The sequence below is a fragment of the Amblyomma mixtum genome, chromosome 1 (assembly GCF_055824585.1).
Source record: "Amblyomma mixtum isolate Tamu chromosome 1, ASM5582458v1, whole genome shotgun sequence".
Taxonomy (NCBI): Eukaryota; Metazoa; Arthropoda; class Arachnida; order Ixodida; family Ixodidae; genus Amblyomma; species Amblyomma mixtum.
In genome coordinates this window covers 60,209,212-60,227,528 of record NC_143012.1, presented here as the reverse complement: position 1 = coordinate 60,227,528, position 18,317 = coordinate 60,209,212, and the positions used below count along the sequence as shown (strand labels likewise).

Genomic DNA, 18,317 nt, shown 5'->3' with positions numbered 1-18,317 from the left:
CAATAAGTCGAAGTTTCTAAGAATGCTCAGAATGTGTGGATTGAGTTCCTGCTGCAAAAAAACGAGTTCAGATTCCTCTTCAGCGTACCTTTAATAACGAAAATGCAAAAAGTTGCAACCACCAAAGCGTGCTAATCAGGCTGTGTAGTTGTTTTCTGCTAGTGCATAAAAAATATGCGACATTCCAGGAGGGCCCGGGGGGGGGGGCCCAGCCCCCCTTGCCCCCCTCCAGATGCCCATTGTTACAGGATATTCCGTGTCCAACACTAAAGTGGTAGTGGTTTATCATAGTTAAGCTGGGTGGATGAGCAAAAGCATGTGTTCATTCTTCAATCAGAGGGGACTCTTAAGCTGTGCCTTAAGGGTATGATGCGACAGCTTTACTGGGTTATTGCCCATATATGCAGAATCAGTCATCGTCTACTTAACATTCATAGACTGGTGGGTCCTCATACTGATACTAGTGCAGTGGAGCAGCAGTTAAGCGATGCGCCGCTCCACTGGCAGGTGGCTATTTCTATCACAGCCACCGTTTGGGATTGTGCAGCCATGTTGCTCTTCCTGAGCAACCTCTCGCGACCCATCATTAATTTAACTGCCACCTGCCAGCCGCTGCTGTAGCTCAGTGGTTATCGCGTTCGCCCACTGGCCCGAAAGATGCAGGTTTAATCCCGGCCATGGCGGTTGAATTTTGGGTGGAGGCGAAATTCTAGAGGCCTGTTTGCTGTAGGAGTCGGTGCATGGTAAGGAACCCCAGGTGGTTGAAATTTCCGGAGCCCTTCACTACAGCATCACTGATAGCCTGAGTCACTTTGGGACGTTAAACTCCCATAAACCATAACTGCCACCTGCGTGGTGGTCAGTTTACTCACAATCAGGTAGGCAGGTTGTGATGACGCCACAAGGTTAGGTGTACTAGGTGGCTCGACGCGCTTCTCTGCACAATACTAGGTTCTTGCTAGGGGTTGGTACGTATGGAGAGATGGTTTTGCACTAAAGCTGGAGGAGACACTTAAGATCCGCCTAAAGGGTATATGACCTGATAGCATTGATGTGTTAATGGCCATATATGGGATGTGGTGATGCTCTACATTACATTCATAAACCCCTGGGAGTCCTCAATACCTCTCCTGGTGCAGTCGTTAAACAATGCAACACGGCTCAGCGATGGCAGGTGTGGCCACCGGTGGGGCTTGTGCAACCCTGGTTGATATTCCCAAGCAACTTTTCATGACCAGTCATTGATTAAACTGCCAGCTGCCACGTTGGGCAGTTTATTTGCGATCCGGTAGGGAGGTTGTGATGGTGTCACAAGGTTTTGTGAGTGAGGTTGCTTCTCTGGGGATTTCTCATGGACTTTTTACTCGCAACCAGTGATGCTGACAACGCTGCTGGCTTTTCTGTGACACGATGCCCTTAACTCAGTCTCATTAAAATTGACCTGTTGCAGCTGTTGTCTTGTGAACTCTGCATTTCTACATTTTCATTCATCCAGGCATGCAAGGCATCCGTATTTCATGATTTAAGATGCAGTGGTGTTGCAATTCATTTTTTGTTATTGTTTGCAATATTTATGTGAATATGTGTATGTGTCTTCTTTGCTAGTTTAAAATGTTTGTGACCAACTTGAGTCACTTGAGTCAGTATGCTACTCTTTAAGAGTAGTACTCGAAGTAGTAAATATTTTTATTTTTCTAGAAGAAGCTTGGACGTTTTTATTTTTTTTCTTGTAACTAGTCAGCATTTCTAGCATGGCTTAGCCTTGCTTTCTCGTCATTTATTTGAACATTTTCTAAAAGACGGACTGCTGTCACTTACTGCCAGTGGTGTCGCGCTGCTGTTGGCAGAAGTGGTTGCTGGTATCTATTTATAGATACTGTCTTGTAGTGCTAACAGCAGTCCGATGACCAAGAAGTCAGCAAAATGCTTCCAAACGACACTTGTCTGCGCAGATCTGTGCCCACAAAGAATTGAGTGTCTCGGTGGCTGTGTAGCAACAAGCCTGCTTGGCGGCTGTGGAACAGAATTGCTGCAGCTCTTGTGCGCACTCAATTTAAAGCTTTGCAAGGAACATTTGAACTAAGTAACCAAAAGAAACAACAATCTGGAAAAATGTGCAAGCGGTTCTGCGTGGCCGTGATCAATCGAGATATGTCCGGTCGCATCTCAGACAAAATGATCAAGCTGTGTACCGGCAGTTTTGAACATCAACAAACACAGTATGATGATTTGCGGCAATATGAGCAGTATTAATTTAGTTATAGTATTTTTAAGACTGCCTTAGTGTTTTCAACTGTAGTTTTGATAACACTTGTGCATCTAATATAATGTGACACTCATTACTGCCACTGCATGCTGCGTGGGTGGCACAGCAGTCGGGTCCACAGTTGCATGAAGTTACTATAAGTGTATATTTTGTCCTTGATGGGGGGTATTTAGACACAGTCTGCCATGAAAAAAACGAGACTATGATATGAAAATATTCGAATTCAGATGCTTCTGCTGCGTATTGCAGAGCCACAGCGTAGACTTGCTTATTCGGATAAGGAGCTCTCAATTGCTGCAGAAAAAATTAAGTTGATGAAAGTCAGCAGGCTGTCTCTTTAACAAAATGGTGCAACTTGCAGCTTGCAGTGCTTATTCTAATCAACTTCTCTGCTCTGTTTCATTTTGCAGGCATCGAAACCAATATCGGCAACCAATGAGTACACAAGCTGCCCAAAGAACCATCTTTCAAAACCAGTGCTGCCAGCATTTTTAGGATGAACTGTCTGATGTTCATAATCTGAAATAACAGCATAGCCAGTGATCTCAGACTGTGGTGATAGTGCATGAAAAGGGGCCGTATTAGTCCCTGCCTTGTGGGTGCCTAGACCACAGCCATCATTGCAACTACAAGCCGTGGTGTCTCAGTGGTTACATTGCTCGGCTGCTCACTCGAAAGATGTGGACTGGATTCTGGCCGAGGTGGTCATATTTTGATCGAGGCAAAATGTTAGGAGGCCCATGCACTTTGTGATATCAGTGCACGTTAACGAACTCCAGGTGATCTTAATTACTGGAACCCATCCACTACGGTGCCCCTCATAGCCTCAGTTGCTTTGCGACGTTAAACCTGATAAACCAACCAACCATCATTGCATCATTAACAGTGGATATTGTGTAACATTCTATGTATGACATCGTGCATGAGTGCAGAGAAACCTTGTTATCTTACACATTGCTGTACAATAGTTCTCTGTAGCTTTTTCTAAACAGAGTACACAAGGTGGAGAGTACACAGAAAAGGAAAAAGAATACTTGCAGTAGAAAAGTGCCTGTCTATATGGATGTGCCTTTTGTGCATCATACTTGGTCTTGCTTTTTGTGCTCTAGTCTCACCAGTTTAGCTCTCGGTTTCCATTGTGGTTCTACTGTCCTGTGAGCTTCCATGTCTCATGATTTTATGGCTTATTGTTTTCTGTATTCTTCAACATACAACGTCCTTATAAATTGAGCTCTGAAAAGCAGTAGTAATATCTTTGTTATACTGTCAGATGTTCTGGGATGAATATTAATCTGTACTATTTTAAATTATGTCTGCAGGAGCTTGAATTACATGTGCTTCTGGTTCTATTTGCTGTTAGGAAATGTTATCTAGCCTGGTTCATTTTGGCTTGATATTAATGATTCATGCTTATTTAAGTGTTATGTATTACATTGGTGACACTGCTGACAGAGTTGGTTTTGTCCTTGTGGTTTGTAATGTGACTGCTTCTGTTCTGAATTTATTTTTTGTGATCACTGGGCCTGATTATACTAGATTGAGTACAGATATCTTGTTTTCTTGATTGCTTTTGTTTTTTATTTTGCTGTCTTAACATTCAGAACTGCTGTGTATGTTTTAGTTATTTATTCACTGCATTTCAGTTTGGCAATATCAACCTGCAGATATTTTTAGTCACGAAGCTGTTTTTTTTTAAAACTACAGGAAAAAAATTGTTTGCTTATGATGTTCGCAGAATAGCTGAAGAAGTACGTGCTTTGTTGGTACAATATATTGTGGTAGCTGCCAGACGTGCACACTGTGAAATGATACCCAAGATGGTGCAGTCTGCAGAGGCGAATGTGATAATTACCATGTTGTTTTCGGTCGTGACAGGTCTGCTCAGATGTAGGTATTGAGCATTTGGCTACATTTAGTGAAAGGGAATCAGTCATCCAGCAGTTTTTCTTCAGCAGTTTGCTCAAGGTTTATGTGCAACATGCAGGGTAATGAATTTTCAAGCTTTAATAGACAAAAGGAATGCACTCATTAGTAGTGTACCGTGTCACGAGTCGGGGCTCAAAGACATTCTGTAATTTCTGAAGAATTTGCACAGACTTGCTGGATGCCTTCCAAGAAGCCAGGCGTTATGCGAGCACTTTGTCTAAGTTGCTTTGATTTTTAAGTTGGCTGCAGAGTATGCCGATTAATTCTTAGAAAGCTTGGACATTATCCCTCGAACTCCATGCCAATCTGTAAGTACCAGAAAACTTGGTTTAAAAACTTTTCTCTTTTTTTAGGAACAACTCATTGACCCTGAAATGAAATGTTAGCCTAAATATTATGTAAGATTGCCTTCTTCACTTACAGGTTACTGGCTGCCCCTCCAAACAGGCTGTAACGCGCTGTAAATATTCTAATTTTCTTGATGCAGGCCTGGTCACAGCTGATTCCAACCTCAGAGTCGCGCCTGGGGAAACCACCAGTAAGCAGCTGCACCAGTCCTCGTACTGCAGTCGGAGTTTCATGAAGAAAAGCCCCCAAGAGTCGCACCTTCTCACCCAAACGTGTGACCGTCTGTTCCCGTGCAACCACTGCGGGCAGAGCTTTGCTATCAAGGCCACCCTCGTGGAGCATCTTCGCTCCCACACGGGCGAGCGCCCATACAAGTGTGACCACTGTGAGAGCAGCTTTGCTCGGAGGCAAACCCTGGTGAGACACCTTCGTACTCACACGGGTGAGCGTCCATACAAATGTGACCACTGTGAAAGCAGCTTTGCCCTGAGGCGAAATCTGGTAGTACACTTTCGTACTCACACGGGTGAGCGTCCATACAAGTGTGAGCACTGCGAGAGCAGCTTTGCTGTAAAGTATTCATTGGTGGTACACCTTCGCACCCACACGGGTGAGAAACCATTCCAGTGCCAGCTCTGCCCCATGGCCCTTAAACAGAGATCAGGCCTTGTAAAGCATATGCAAGCCCATAAGAGAAAAACTGTTTCAGTGTGAGCTGTGCACAATGCCGTTTAAAGGAAAGCACAGTTTAAAGCTACATGAAAGCAGGACACATGCTTCAAATGCCACAGTTCGTTGAAGTTTTGATACCTTTTTCCAACAATATGTTAATACTATTGCTAGCTAACCTGTCTCACTCTTAATTTGCTATGTTGGAGAAAAAAAATATGCGAATTTACCTGCCTTCAAGGTACATCGGCACAGAGCAATTCTTTGGTTTCTTTTCCTCCTCCACACGAAACCTGAACATACCAGGCTGGTACTTTACTACTTTCAGCGCATTGGTGATGTGTGCGAACTGTGGTTGCAGTGCTTGGCACTTGTTTGCAAACTGGCATACTCACATCCGAGCAGTTCTGTGTTCTCTTAAAAGCGAATGTAATGCCACCAGAGAAGCATGCTATTTTATTATTCCTTCCATGCTTGTGTTGTGGCTGCATTATTGGGGCAAAAGAGGCGAGAAACCAAGCCCAGGCTCCTGATGATAAACAATGCTGGCTTTTGTTTGCAGGTTTTTAGAGTAGTCTCTTGGTTTAAATTAAAAAAAATAAATGCTTTACTGCACGAGATTCCTGTGCGTAATCTTTTGTCAAATAATTGGCTATCTTTGCATGTGGCATGCTTTTATTGCAAATTATGTCCTCAACATTGTTATTCTTGAGAATGCCTATCTTTGCATGTGGCATGCTTTTATTGCAAATTATGTCCTGAGCATTGTTATTCTTGAGAAACATGCTGCAGATTTGGAGACAAATAATCACTGTCCCAAGAGGAGTTGTTGTTCTCATTCCATTACATGACAATGGTTTCTAGGTATTTAAGCATTTCTATAGCAAAGCCATGCATAGTATGTTGTGGTTATGGAAACTCGAGTAAACTTTCTTTGGTGACTATGTTGACTTAAAAATTTACATAAGTTGACCATTGACATAAACACTATTGCAATTTATAAAAGCTTGTGGAGTTTAATTTGTTGAAAACCAATGAGGGACACTGAGGACGATGCTATCAAATTTTTTCTTTTGTTAGTAAAATCCGGTAGTTTCGGCATTTTGTACCTTTGCGGCCATTTGTCCTGAAGTGAAAGGTGCATTTATTGCCAAGAGTTTTGGATTCGAAGTTGAAAACGTTTTTCCCGCTGCTGCAATTCAGACTCGAGAGTCTCTGATGACGAAGTAGGAGAACAGCGACTCTGTGACTGCTGGCTGCGGAAGCGCAGCAGCCGAAATGAAAACTACTGCCGACCTGATGTTGCAGGCCTCTATCACCTGTTGTCACTTTGTTTATGTTTGCACCAACATTATGATGGATCCCTTTCCCGATTCTGGCAACGAAGGTCTTGCAAAGAATTGAGGCATGCATTCAGCGACCTCAACCTCACACAGCACGCAATGCTTTAGAGGGCTGAGGCGGCAAGTCTTGCGAGAAAGTCCTAGCGCCGAGGAGTCGGCAGCATCGCCGTCACCACCGAGCCACCACCACTACTGATGTGCAGCAACTGGTATGTGCGGGCATATTGAAATTCTGTAAGTATAGACCTCATAGAGCTAGTTATGCAGCCTAGTGTCTTGGTACGTTGACAAAGCGAACACGCCATTGTGTATCATTGCACCAACATCGTTCAAGGAGCACACAGAACGCATAGCTGCGAAGCACCCCAAAGTATACCAAAACTTAGCTGGCTGCCCTGATGCGCTGCTAATTGCAGGCTTTCTTTGACTTTCAGCATTCAGGTTTTCTTTTATCCGTCTTCCTCCTGTGATAAAAGTGCACTAGTGGCTTGAAACAAAACTTGTATACTTTAATATGGATCAAACATGCACCCTTCGTGCACGTTTGTCAGCCTCAGACGCAATACCAACGCAGGAGACATTCACGTACTGGTAAATGAGACTCCGGTAGCCAGAGTTGACAAAATCAGGGTCCTAGGACTTATAATACAGGACAATAGAAAGAACACAGAGACAATAAACAGGCTTAAGTCCACAATTAACACGACAACCAGGCTCATAAGGCGAATAGCTAACAAAAGACGGGGAGTCAAAGAGAAAGATCTCTGCCGAATGGTTCAGGCTTTCATGATAAGCAGAATAGTTTATGCCGTTCCCTACTTCAATCTAGGGCTGGCGGAACAGAACAGAATAGATGGGATCATAAGGCAGGCATATAAAGCAGCATTGGGGCTGCCCCACTGCACTCCTACGGAAAGACTTCTTAAACTGGGGATCTACAACACCACCACGGAACTATGCGAGGCACATATATTTGCGCAATTAAGGAGGCTTGCGGCCTCACCCCTGGGGAGAAAGATCCTGGGCAACCTAGGATTACATGATAGAATTCCCGAAAGAAACGCGCAGGCAAAATTACAGACCAAAGTTAGAAAATTACTCACTATTAAACCACTTCCAAAAAACATGCACCCTGCTTTTCACGAAGGCAGGAGGAGAGCCAGAGCAAAGGCCCTTGAAGCCAAGCTCGAAGGCTCGGAGTACACAACCTATGTAGACGCGGCGGAATACGAAGGAGGCGACTCCTTTGTGGTCGTGGCCGTGAACAACTCGGGTGAAACATTAACGGCCGGTTCGGTCAAAACAAAAAACTCAGGGACAGCGGAGGAGGCGGCTATCGCCATGGCAATGGCCAGCACCAAAGCAGTCACCATAATTAGCGACTCCAAGGTGGCTATCAACAATTTTGCGTGGGGTATGATCTCCCAGGAGGCAGAACGCATATTAAGACATAAAGACTGGGACCAAAGAGAGGTGGAACTAATATGGGTGCCGGCACACTCGGGGAACAGGGGAAACGAGTTGGCTCACAGTATAGCTCGAGGTAATGTCAGCCAAGCAGTGAGCCGGGTTGAGTCCCCAAATTTCACGAGAGATGCATTCATATCATTTCACGAATACACCAATCAGTTTAAACTGGAAAGGAGGATCTATCCGCCACCAGACAAAAAGCTCGACAAAAGCCAGGAGGTAACGTGGCGTCGGCTCCAGATGCGAGCCTTCTTTAGCCCGTCGAGACTAGCACACATGTATCCAACACAATACAACGCTACATGCAAAGAATGCGGCGAGATAGCCGGATATGACCACATTTTATGGAGCTGCAAAAAGGCGCCGCCACCGGCGGACCTACTACCAGTCCCTTCTCTAGAGCGGTGGGAGGCTATACTGGCCAGCTCAGACCCGTTGACGCAAGTCTGAGCCACTGAGTGGGCTCACAAGGTCGCCAAGAGCCATGGGCTCGAAGCCACCTACATGGAGGAAGGAAAACTAAGGAGAGGCCCTTCGTATTCCCAATGCATTGGCGAGAATGTGGCGGAAGTGACGTCAAAATTTAGGCTTAACATGGAGGAAGGAAAGAACTAAGGAGAGGCCCTGACGTCACTTTTTGTGAAGCCGCTCCGCAACCGGAAGTTGGCTCGGCTCTCCTCACTATCTTCTTTCTCCACCGAGCTACGGGGCGGAGATCGCGCGCGGCTCGCAAGCGCTTCGTAAAAGAAAGCTATCAAAAAAACCACGCCGCTCGCAGCTACACTCCTACACCTCCGTCCCCGCAAACACGCACCTAGACACAGACCGGCGCACAGGTGCGGTGAACCTTTTCCGACGCCAGGCGAAGAAAGACGACATTGCTCAGCTCACCATCCTCCTCGGGCTACGCGTTTGGCCTTCGAAACGCAGCTCAGCATCGCCGAGAGCGGCTTCATGTTTCTGTGCTGTTTGGTGAGGTGCGAAAGTTCGCTGATCAAAACAATCAACGCTTCTTCGCGTGTCGAAGCGCGGTTCCGGAGTGCCACCTTTTCGCGAGATTCATTTCAATGCATCGATCGCTCCGCGTAACGACACCAAGTTTGACGAACAAAATATCAAATGAGCGGTTATTTGCTGCATTTAAAAGCAATCTTAGATGCGTGCGTAACGTCACGACGCCAGGCATGTAGACTTTAACACGCAAGGCCGAACACACCGTGTCGAAAGCCCGTCCACCGCCACGGAGAAACACTCGGGCCCCTAGCAACAACGACGCTAACGACGACGTATGCCGTTGCTAGTGGCCCGAGTTTTCTTAGCAACAACGACAACGTTGCTAGTGGCCCGACTTTTTAAGCCTAAATCTTGACGTCACTTCCGCCACATTCTCACCAATGCATTGGGAATACGAAGGGCCTCTCCTTAGTTTTCCTTCCTCCATGTAGGTGTCTAGGTGCGTGTTTACGGGGAGGGAGGTGTAGGAGTGTAGCGGCGAGCGGCGCGGTTTTTTTTATACCTTTCTTTTACGAAGCGCTTGCGAGCCGCGCGCGATCCCCGCCTCGTAGTAGCTCGGTGGAGAAGAAGATAGTGAGAAGAGCCGAGCCAACTTCCGGTTGCGGGGCAGCTTCACAAAAAGTGACGTCAGGGCCTCTCCTTAGTTCTTTCCTTCCTCCATGGCCACCTAGTATAATGCCCACTAGGGCTTAGTGCTGACAATAAACGTTTTCCAATCCAATCCAATCCAAATGTCAGCCTCAGAGAGTTGTTGTGCCTTTTCTCCTATTTCATCGTCACGCTTGTACTTGCGAGATTGTTCTGTGGCGGCGACAGCTGATATTTAGTTTTTGCTGTTTTCCACCTTACAAGAGCTTTTTTTTTTGTTTTCAGAAAGAGCGCTGTTTTTTTGGTTCGGGGCTGGTTTTCTATCGATGCAAACTAACTTCATTTTCTCCTCATTGTCCCTCTAAGGAACATTTGCTCCAGCCTTTTAAAGACTTAGCTGTGTGTTGTGAACTGTAATACTTTGGAGAACAGAGACACCAACTAACCAAGAAAGGTCTTTCTTGACATTTCTGCTGCCAGCACGGGGTCCTTGTTGACAGCAAAGACGCAGTCTCCTGCATAAACCAGAACTGAGTTTACTTGGAGGAATTGGGATGCTACAAAAAGCAATTGCAGTAATGAGCTCATGATGTGAAAAATAAAAGCATTCTGAGCAGCGCTTAAGCAGCACCCAGTAATGGATGGCCACAACACTGATTGCAACAAGGAAGATCGTTGCAAGTAAAAAAATGACAGCATCATTGCTGTCTATGGAATCTCTAAACATATGCAGAACACATCACACAAATTGATTTGAAATGACAGAAGTCTAGACCCGATATGCACATGCTCCTGGTGATTTTTCAAGGCTATTTACAATAAACCACTTTTGGTGATGTCTTCATTGTGAGCACGGCCCCCATGCTGGCAGCTGAAATTTCAGGAGTGGTGTGTCGTTGTCTTCAAATGCACTCCCCATCCCCACCCCATTCTCCCCGAACGGGATTTGAACTACAATACTACATCAGCTTTTTCCGTGATGCTGGTTTGTTCGCAAATGGTTTACTTGCTGCTTTGGAGGGTTTTGACATTAATAATTGTGTGTTGTAGTAGTTTGCAGCATTTGTGACGAAATCAATAAATTTTTCTTTTCATCCATACAAAGCACAAGGATGGAGTGCCTGCAAAAAGCTGAAGCTATCGGCATCTTGGCAAACAAACTGCCTTTACACATGATGGCAGCAAAAGCATATTACGGACATGACATGGACATGTGCTGATTCACAACTGATCGCTTTATTTATTGTGTTTTGAAATTTATGGACTGAAAGATGGCACTAAAATACGCAGATGATTTAGGAACAAATACAAATCGCGGATTAGCTCTGGCTGAGATGTAGCGGAGAAATAGCTGAGAGCGATCTAAACCAAAACAAAACCTAGCACTTCCCTCCAAGACCTGTTTTATTTGTTTCTCAGTGTTATCGGTGGGGTGTGAACACAAGCATTCCTTTCTTTTTAGATCCAGAACACTTGAACCCTTTGTGGGACGCAGGACAGATACTGTATTTGCACGATTGTAGGTCGGCCTTTTCTTTTTTCATTTGCAAATATGAAGTGGAGGGTTGACTTACTATCGAAACTAAATCTGGGCACCATAAATAAATAAAAGCAAGACAAATGAGATATCCGAAATGCTATCGCGTGGTTGCAATTTTGTTTGCTCCACGACTCTGCCCAGTAGCAATCCGTTAAAGGATTTTTCATTTTTTATTCTTTTTTTTTACTTTCAACTGTGCACTCGGCGTTAAGGGAGTGTCGATAGTTGATGGATGGGCCGCTGTTCGAATTGTGGTTGCACCATTCATGGAGAGAAGAAAGTTGCGCTGCCACACGGAACGGCAGTGCTTCTGGGGAGTGTTTTGGTAGCTGATGGAAGAGCTGACACCGCTCACACATTTGATGGCTGCTGGCAATGTTTTACCAGTTATTAATGTAATGTTATGAACAAAGAGGGTTCAGCTTAAGTTAAGAACAACGCAGCGAGCTATGGAAAGGAAAATGATAGGTGTAACGTTAAGAGATCGAAAGCGGGCGGAGTGGGTGAGGGAACAAACGCGGGTTAATGACATCTTAGTTGAAATCAAGAGGATGAAATGGGCTTGGGCAGGGCATGTAATGCGAAGGCAAGATAACCGCTGGTCCTTAAGGGTAACGGAGTGGATTCCAAGAGAAAGCAAACGTAGCACGGGACGGCAGAAAGTTAGGTGGGCGGATGAGATTAAGAAGTTTGCGGGGATACAGTGGTGGCAACTGACAAAGGACAGGGTTAATTGGAGAGACATGGGAGAGGCCTTTGCCCTGCAGTGGGTGTAGTCAGGCTGATGATGATGATGAATGTAATGTTTTGTCTGTCGTCATTTGTGCTTCGGGTCTGGTATGTGTCCAGTGCTCAATCACGGCTACATTCAAGAAGGCTGTCATTCTTTAAGCCAAAGAAATGAACAACTGTGCGCCAGGGCCAGCAGTTCGACGTGTTGGAATGGCTGATGCAGGTGTGGTGGCTGCATTGAGGCAAAAATTTCTGTTCCATGTGGTGTCGTGGTGCGGCTGTTTGCAAAGTGCAGGATTTTATGCGTGCTGTGGTCGTTTGCGAAGTGGGGGATTTTGCTGGACAACGACATTAGAACGATGTGCTGCGGGACCGCAGCAGCGATGATGACGGCAGTGGTAGTGTGGACGATGCTGCAAGCATGCAAATGTGGACGAGTTGTCCAGTGACTAATGCATTTTCGTCTTGGAAAGTGCCCACTTGCAACTGCCATCCACGGTAGCTGCCTGACGTTGAAAAGAAACCAACCAATAGCCATCTCTCAACTTGTATACGCAGTTGTGAGCGACAGAGGAGGGTGCGAGCACGAAAAAGTTGCCGGGAATTCTCGCCAACTTTGGTGCGTAATTGTGGATCCTCTGCGGCCTGTAGAAGTGTATCGTTTCACTCAGGTTTTCATGACAACACAGTGCAGTTATTGAGTTAATGTGCTCTTCTCGGAAGGTGTTTCAGAGCCCCTTTAAAGGCAAAGCTTAAGCAACCACCAAGTTTCTTATTTTGCCGACCTGCTATATAGGGAGAGAGTCGACTTACATGTGAGTTGACTTACAATCATTTAAATACGGTACGTCCTACTTTTTTTCATTGCGATGTTTTGAGTTGTGAGCCTAGAACTACTGCATCGATTGCTTTGATATTTCTAGCGCCAGCTTGTGGATGTCCTAAGAAGCTTTTCTTCTTTTGTTTCGACAATATTCACCCAGTGGCATCACATACACATATCTGAAACAAAATATTGCAACAAACTGTTGTTGTGGTGCAACCACATGTGTTGCACGTGTTTTAGAAAGGATTTTGTCACGATATGTCATGTCTAGGGCATGACGCAACTTATGGGAGCAATCGGACACGCTGACTGAGAGCCGAGTGGCAGAACACTGTCATGTTTATTTCTGCCTTCCTTATGTACCGGCATGGGATGACAAGATGTGTACATGTGTCACGTTAGCACGGTTTCACACGAGTCAGAATAACACCACATCCCCCTTTTTTATTATTTTTCTGCAATGAAAACCCCCCAACAGCCTGACCTAGCATGTGCCATATGCACATCTATAACCCGAAATACCAAGAAAGCCACCACCATCAGCAGAAGCCTGGCTGACCGTGGTGAGTCAGTCAGTCGACGAGAGAAGGCTCTAAAGCGTCCCATAGGAAAAGGCCATTACCGTCCATCTACCTAGCTACATACCCATGCGCACAGTTCTTTTGCGTGTCGCATTGTTGAACGGTCGGTGCTTTCCATTTGTGTAAAATGGTATATCGTCTGCATTTGTGACCTACGAAAAGCTGAATAAGTGAAGGCACTGTGTTTTCGGACAACCTTTGTGTAACCCATGTGGATGTGGTCCTTGAGGCTGCGAATTCCTCTGATCTTTATAAAGAGGGCTGGTATCATTTGGACTGTATAAAGCTGCCAGCCCATCTCAAAGGGGAGCATTCTCCTTATGTCAGAATAATACGATTCCATATTTCTCATTGCTGTAAGAAGTCTCCTCGCCTGTAAGTAAAGCTGTGTGCACCTCGAAGCAAAAACGTTATTCTGCTGCTCCCCTGACCCGCTAGCTGAATCAAACCCAAAGTCCGTGACAATGGGCTCATAGTCCGCTATGACGCTATATAAGCACCCTAGTGTGCTTATGAGGGGAACAGGTTATGCTTGAGCTAAAGCCGTTGTTTTAGGAATAAGTGTCGCCTCATGAGCCACTGAAAAGGATAGCAAGCAGTGCTCATTTCGTAACCCGATTTCTTCTGTTGTGCTCAGCTTGAGTAGGCACTTGTCACTGGTATGAATCCGTGGTTGCGCTTCTTGTTTCCAACAACTCTCAGCTGCTACACAGGTGTTTGTTTACTGCGTGTTTTTTCTCTCTATTTTTCCTTTCAAGAGTGAAGTTTTGTCATGAAAAGCAAACGGACCTGTACGGGCTGACCGAATGAGCACCGGGCCAGGCTAGGCCAGGCCTGTCATTAGCGGACTCTGTTGAGGTCCTGACCGAACTTACGGTGAGTTGGGCTGGACCCAGCCTAAATAACGACCTGTGTAAACCTTTAGCACCGAGTATAAAGCTATTTCTTGTAGCTTTCCTGGCATCTAAAGCGTTTGTCATGCCAGCCAGTTGAAGATTCCCTTTCAGCACTAGTCTTTTTCTGCAGCTTTTGAACAGCAACGTTTGAACAGCCTCCTACAGACAGGTATTTTAGTTTATATAAAATTAGTGCAGCGTGGTTATTTGCTCTTTCAGTAAATTGCAGCGACCTTTATTCTTTGAGCTTGATCGCTCATCTCTTAAAATGTTTTTGAAAAGAACATCACACAGCCGACTGTGCTGATATTATGCTTGCAGTGGTGCTGCCATCAGCAGGACTGCTGACCGAAAAAGGAGATGCTGGCATCTGTGATGGATGTTGCCAATGCTGTTTTATTGATAGTATATTGTTACGTGATATTTATATAACCACTCTAGTGCTCTCAACTGTAGATTTAATACAACTTATGCTTCTCGGTTGATGAGCTGAATTGAATTTATTTCAAACAAGCATGCTTACATACATGTTTGAGGTGTGTAGGAGTTAAAGCCGCTCAAGAGCAACTTGACAAAATGCAGATTACACTAACTAAACAACAGATGGTTACAGTGAGACAGAAAAAGCAGTCAGAAGCAGTACGGTGCGGTAACAATAGTGCAAATACAATGTAACTCATACCTATCTGACGCAGAGTGCATCGTGCCCAGGAGAGGCTTTTCATGGTATCGGGCAGTGCGCATTACATGGCCCCCATTGTTGCTCTCAGCTTTTGTGTTTGTTTTAGTGCATTTGCGCTAGATTTTCCATTCCACGACTCAGCCGTTGACTGTGGTGTCCCTCTGCCCACCGGGTTGAGGGCAACCTGGCCAAGGTGGAAGGTGGGCCACCCAGGTCATGTGACATGATCACAACCTGACCACTGGATTGTGAGCAAACTGCACATCGTGGCGAATGGCCGGTCAGTTAATGATCGGTCTTGAGAGGTTACTCGAGAAGAGCAATTAGGGCCTTGTAAGCCCCACCGGTGGCAGCACCTGCCATAGCAGGGAAGTGGTGCATCGCTTAGACACTGCGGCAGTAGTGGTATGAGGATTCCCAGCTATCTGTGAATGTAGAGAATGACCACTTCCACATATATGGGCATTACCACACCTGATTAGCATTTCTCATAACCATGCTAGGTTGTCTACCATTATTGAATTTTTATTTTTGAGTAGCCAGCACTGTCTCTAGAAAACATGCAGGAAAACAAAACTCATGATGGAACGTCTGGCGATAACCTTCACGCCTAGTCATGAAATGTAAAAAGGAGAATGATATCTATCGCTGCTATGCACACGCATGCACGGACCAGTGCGGCAAACTGACTGTAGACCAACCTCACTGCTGTAGATGCCCACGCCATGGGCCGCACGGACGCGTACAGTAAAACCTGCCAACACTGAAATGTTAAGGACTGACTCTAAGACCGAAAACCCAAGGGAGGGAACGACTTTTTGAGAACTTGGCTTGCGAACGGTGGCCACGTGACGTTGCGTTCTCTCTCATGAGTTGTTTTTCCTCTATGCTCGAAAACGTTTCCAAATCGTCAGTGCGGCAGATGGATTCTATTTGGCTCGAGTGCTGTGCACGTTCACAGTGATTTCATGATTTTCTTGTGTTTTTCCTTTGCTAGTTTATCTGCTTTCTTTCTTTCTTTTTGGTGCGACGATCCTCATTGATGTCTTAACATATATTGGGATTACACAGTGAGCTTGCTACAAATTGCATTATCTTTCCATCCGTAATGGCTTTCATATCACTATCTCTGCATCGTGGTCACAATGCTGTGGGGAATGCTCTGACGACAGATGTGCGGCTCTCTGTGGAGGTTTCGGACACCTTTCAGTTGGCTTTGCAGTGCGTTGCAGAGAACGCATACGTTCAAATTAGCACGGAATGTCATCCTTAGGCACACGCACATTTGTGAACGGGAAACGATTGAAAAGTTGACTTCCCATTCATGTTGCCCATGGGCAGGTAAAATGTATATCTTCTAGAAGCGTGCTCGCTTCTAGAGAGAATGTCTACTGTAAATGTGCTCAGTTTGTGTTGCTGTCACAAATGACTCGTATTCTGCGATGCATTCATCTGCGTCTTTAAACTGTACCTTAGAATTGTATTAGTGAAGGCTACCGCCGAGGTTCATGTATTAAAGCTCTAACCTCGTGCGGCACATTTGCCCACTACAAGGTGCTGGCTGTCCTATGGCCAGAGTAAACACAGCTGAAGGCCGTGGTTAAATTACATAGTGAATAAGTGGGCAGACAAAGAGATATGAGAGCACTGGAAAATCGGACAAATTTTAACTTTTCATTCGTTAAAAATATAAAGCATGCATTGGAAACCAATGGTGAAACTCAAAATATTTTATTTGGAAATGACACAGAGTATCAGGCTCTCTTAAAGCAATAATAAACACACTTATAAGATTCAGTGGAGAACAACAGCTATATCTTATTTTTGGGACACAGCCTTTCCGTCCACTCCCGTGAAACGTCCACACGGATGTCACACGTCCTCAGCTTCTCCACCGTCCACACCTCACCGGCAGTTCGGAAACCTTTTCGAGATGACGGTGGCTGCTTAAAAATAAAAGTAAAAGAAACAAAAAGTACCGCACCTGCACGGGGTTCGTGCTGCACACTGCTTGCTGACATTCCAAAAAGTGTGTCCCTTCGTGTCCATAAGTTGCGTAGTCACTGCACTGACTGCATTGACTGCTTCCTGATATCAGGGTTCACAGACGCCATCTATCATGAGCAAGCGAGGCTGCCACGTGGAACATACTAGGCTTTAAATTGTTCTGCTCTGGTTCTCAGTGCTACAGCTGGATGTTCGTTCATTTGTGAAAGAAATTTTTTATATCCACAAAAAATTTTGTCGATAAAAGTTAGTAGACTCCCTCTTTAACCTGCATTTTTTTACCTGGTGTGTACAGGATCTTGCACTGTATGCACATGCATCTGATTCTATCTGCTGTAAGAAAAAATTGTTTAGTGTGGTAGTGCATTCCTTCGTATTAATGGTTCATGCTTATTTCATTGTGTTCATGTAGTTTGTGACTGTGACCTGACTTTTGTTCCTCTCCTTTTTTTTCAGAACAGCTGGCCATATCATGCTAAATTGCTTAGGAAAGTGTTTCCTATTTATTTTCAAGCCAAGTTTCGAGGCCGCCGCATTGGCTCAGTCGTTATGGCGCTCGGCTGCCGACCGGAAAGACGTGGGTGCGATCCCGGCCGCGGTGGTCGAATTTCGATGGAGGTGAAATTCTAGAGGCCCGTGTACTATGCAATGTCAGTGCACGTTAAAGAACCCCAGGTGGTCGAAATTTCCGGAACCCTCCACTACGGCATCTCTCATAGCCTTAGTCGCTTTGGGACGTTAAACCCCATAAACCAAACCAACCAACCTATTTATTTTTTTTCTGTTAGATTCAAAACTGATGCGTATGTTTTAACTATGTACTCATTGCATTTCAAGATGGTGCTATCAACCCCCGATCAAACTTTGAGTCGGAGAGTGTAGTCTTTATGTGGGGCTGTACGAAGAAAATTGCTCACTCCCAATTTCTGCAGAACAGCTGTAGAGTCACTTGCTTTTTGGTACAATAAACCGTTGAACAAGTTAGCTCCCAGACATGTACACTCTCAAATGATACCCGAGATGGTGTAGTATGCAGAAACGAATTTGTGCTAATTACTTTATTTTTGGTCGTAATAGGTTGTCTTGAACTGACTACTGAACATTTGGCTATGTTTCTAGACACTGAACTAGTCCTTCAGCAGTTATTCTCCAGCAGCGTGAACAAGGTATTCTTGAAATGTGCAGAGTAATTAATGTTGAAGCTTTAATAGACGGAAGGAAAGTAGGCATTAGCAGTGAACTGTGTCGTTGATCAAAGCTTTTTGACTTTTTTTATTGATGAAATTCTCTTCACCATGACTTGCAAGTTTCCTCCCAATGATACGAGCCCTTTGTCTAAGCAGCTCTGGCTCTTAGGTTTGCTGCAGAGTATGCTCATTGCACTCCTTAATTTTTCAAAAGCTAAAATATTATCCCTCCATAAAAATAT

At 45.0% G+C, this 18,317-nt stretch overlaps 1 pseudogene across 1 annotated transcript in view; it reads left to right on the top strand.

Annotated features, from left to right (window-relative positions):
* The first annotated feature begins 66 nt into the window (after nt 1-66).
* Nucleotides 67-18,317, top strand: part of LOC149366407 (uncharacterized) — a 35,142-nt pseudogene continuing 16,891 nt past the window's right edge. Inside the window, exon 1 of the transcript XR_016288701.1 lies at nt 67-5,250. The product of XR_016288701.1 is annotated as an uncharacterized LOC149366407 (transcript). The remainder of the gene's footprint in view (nt 5,251-18,317) is intronic.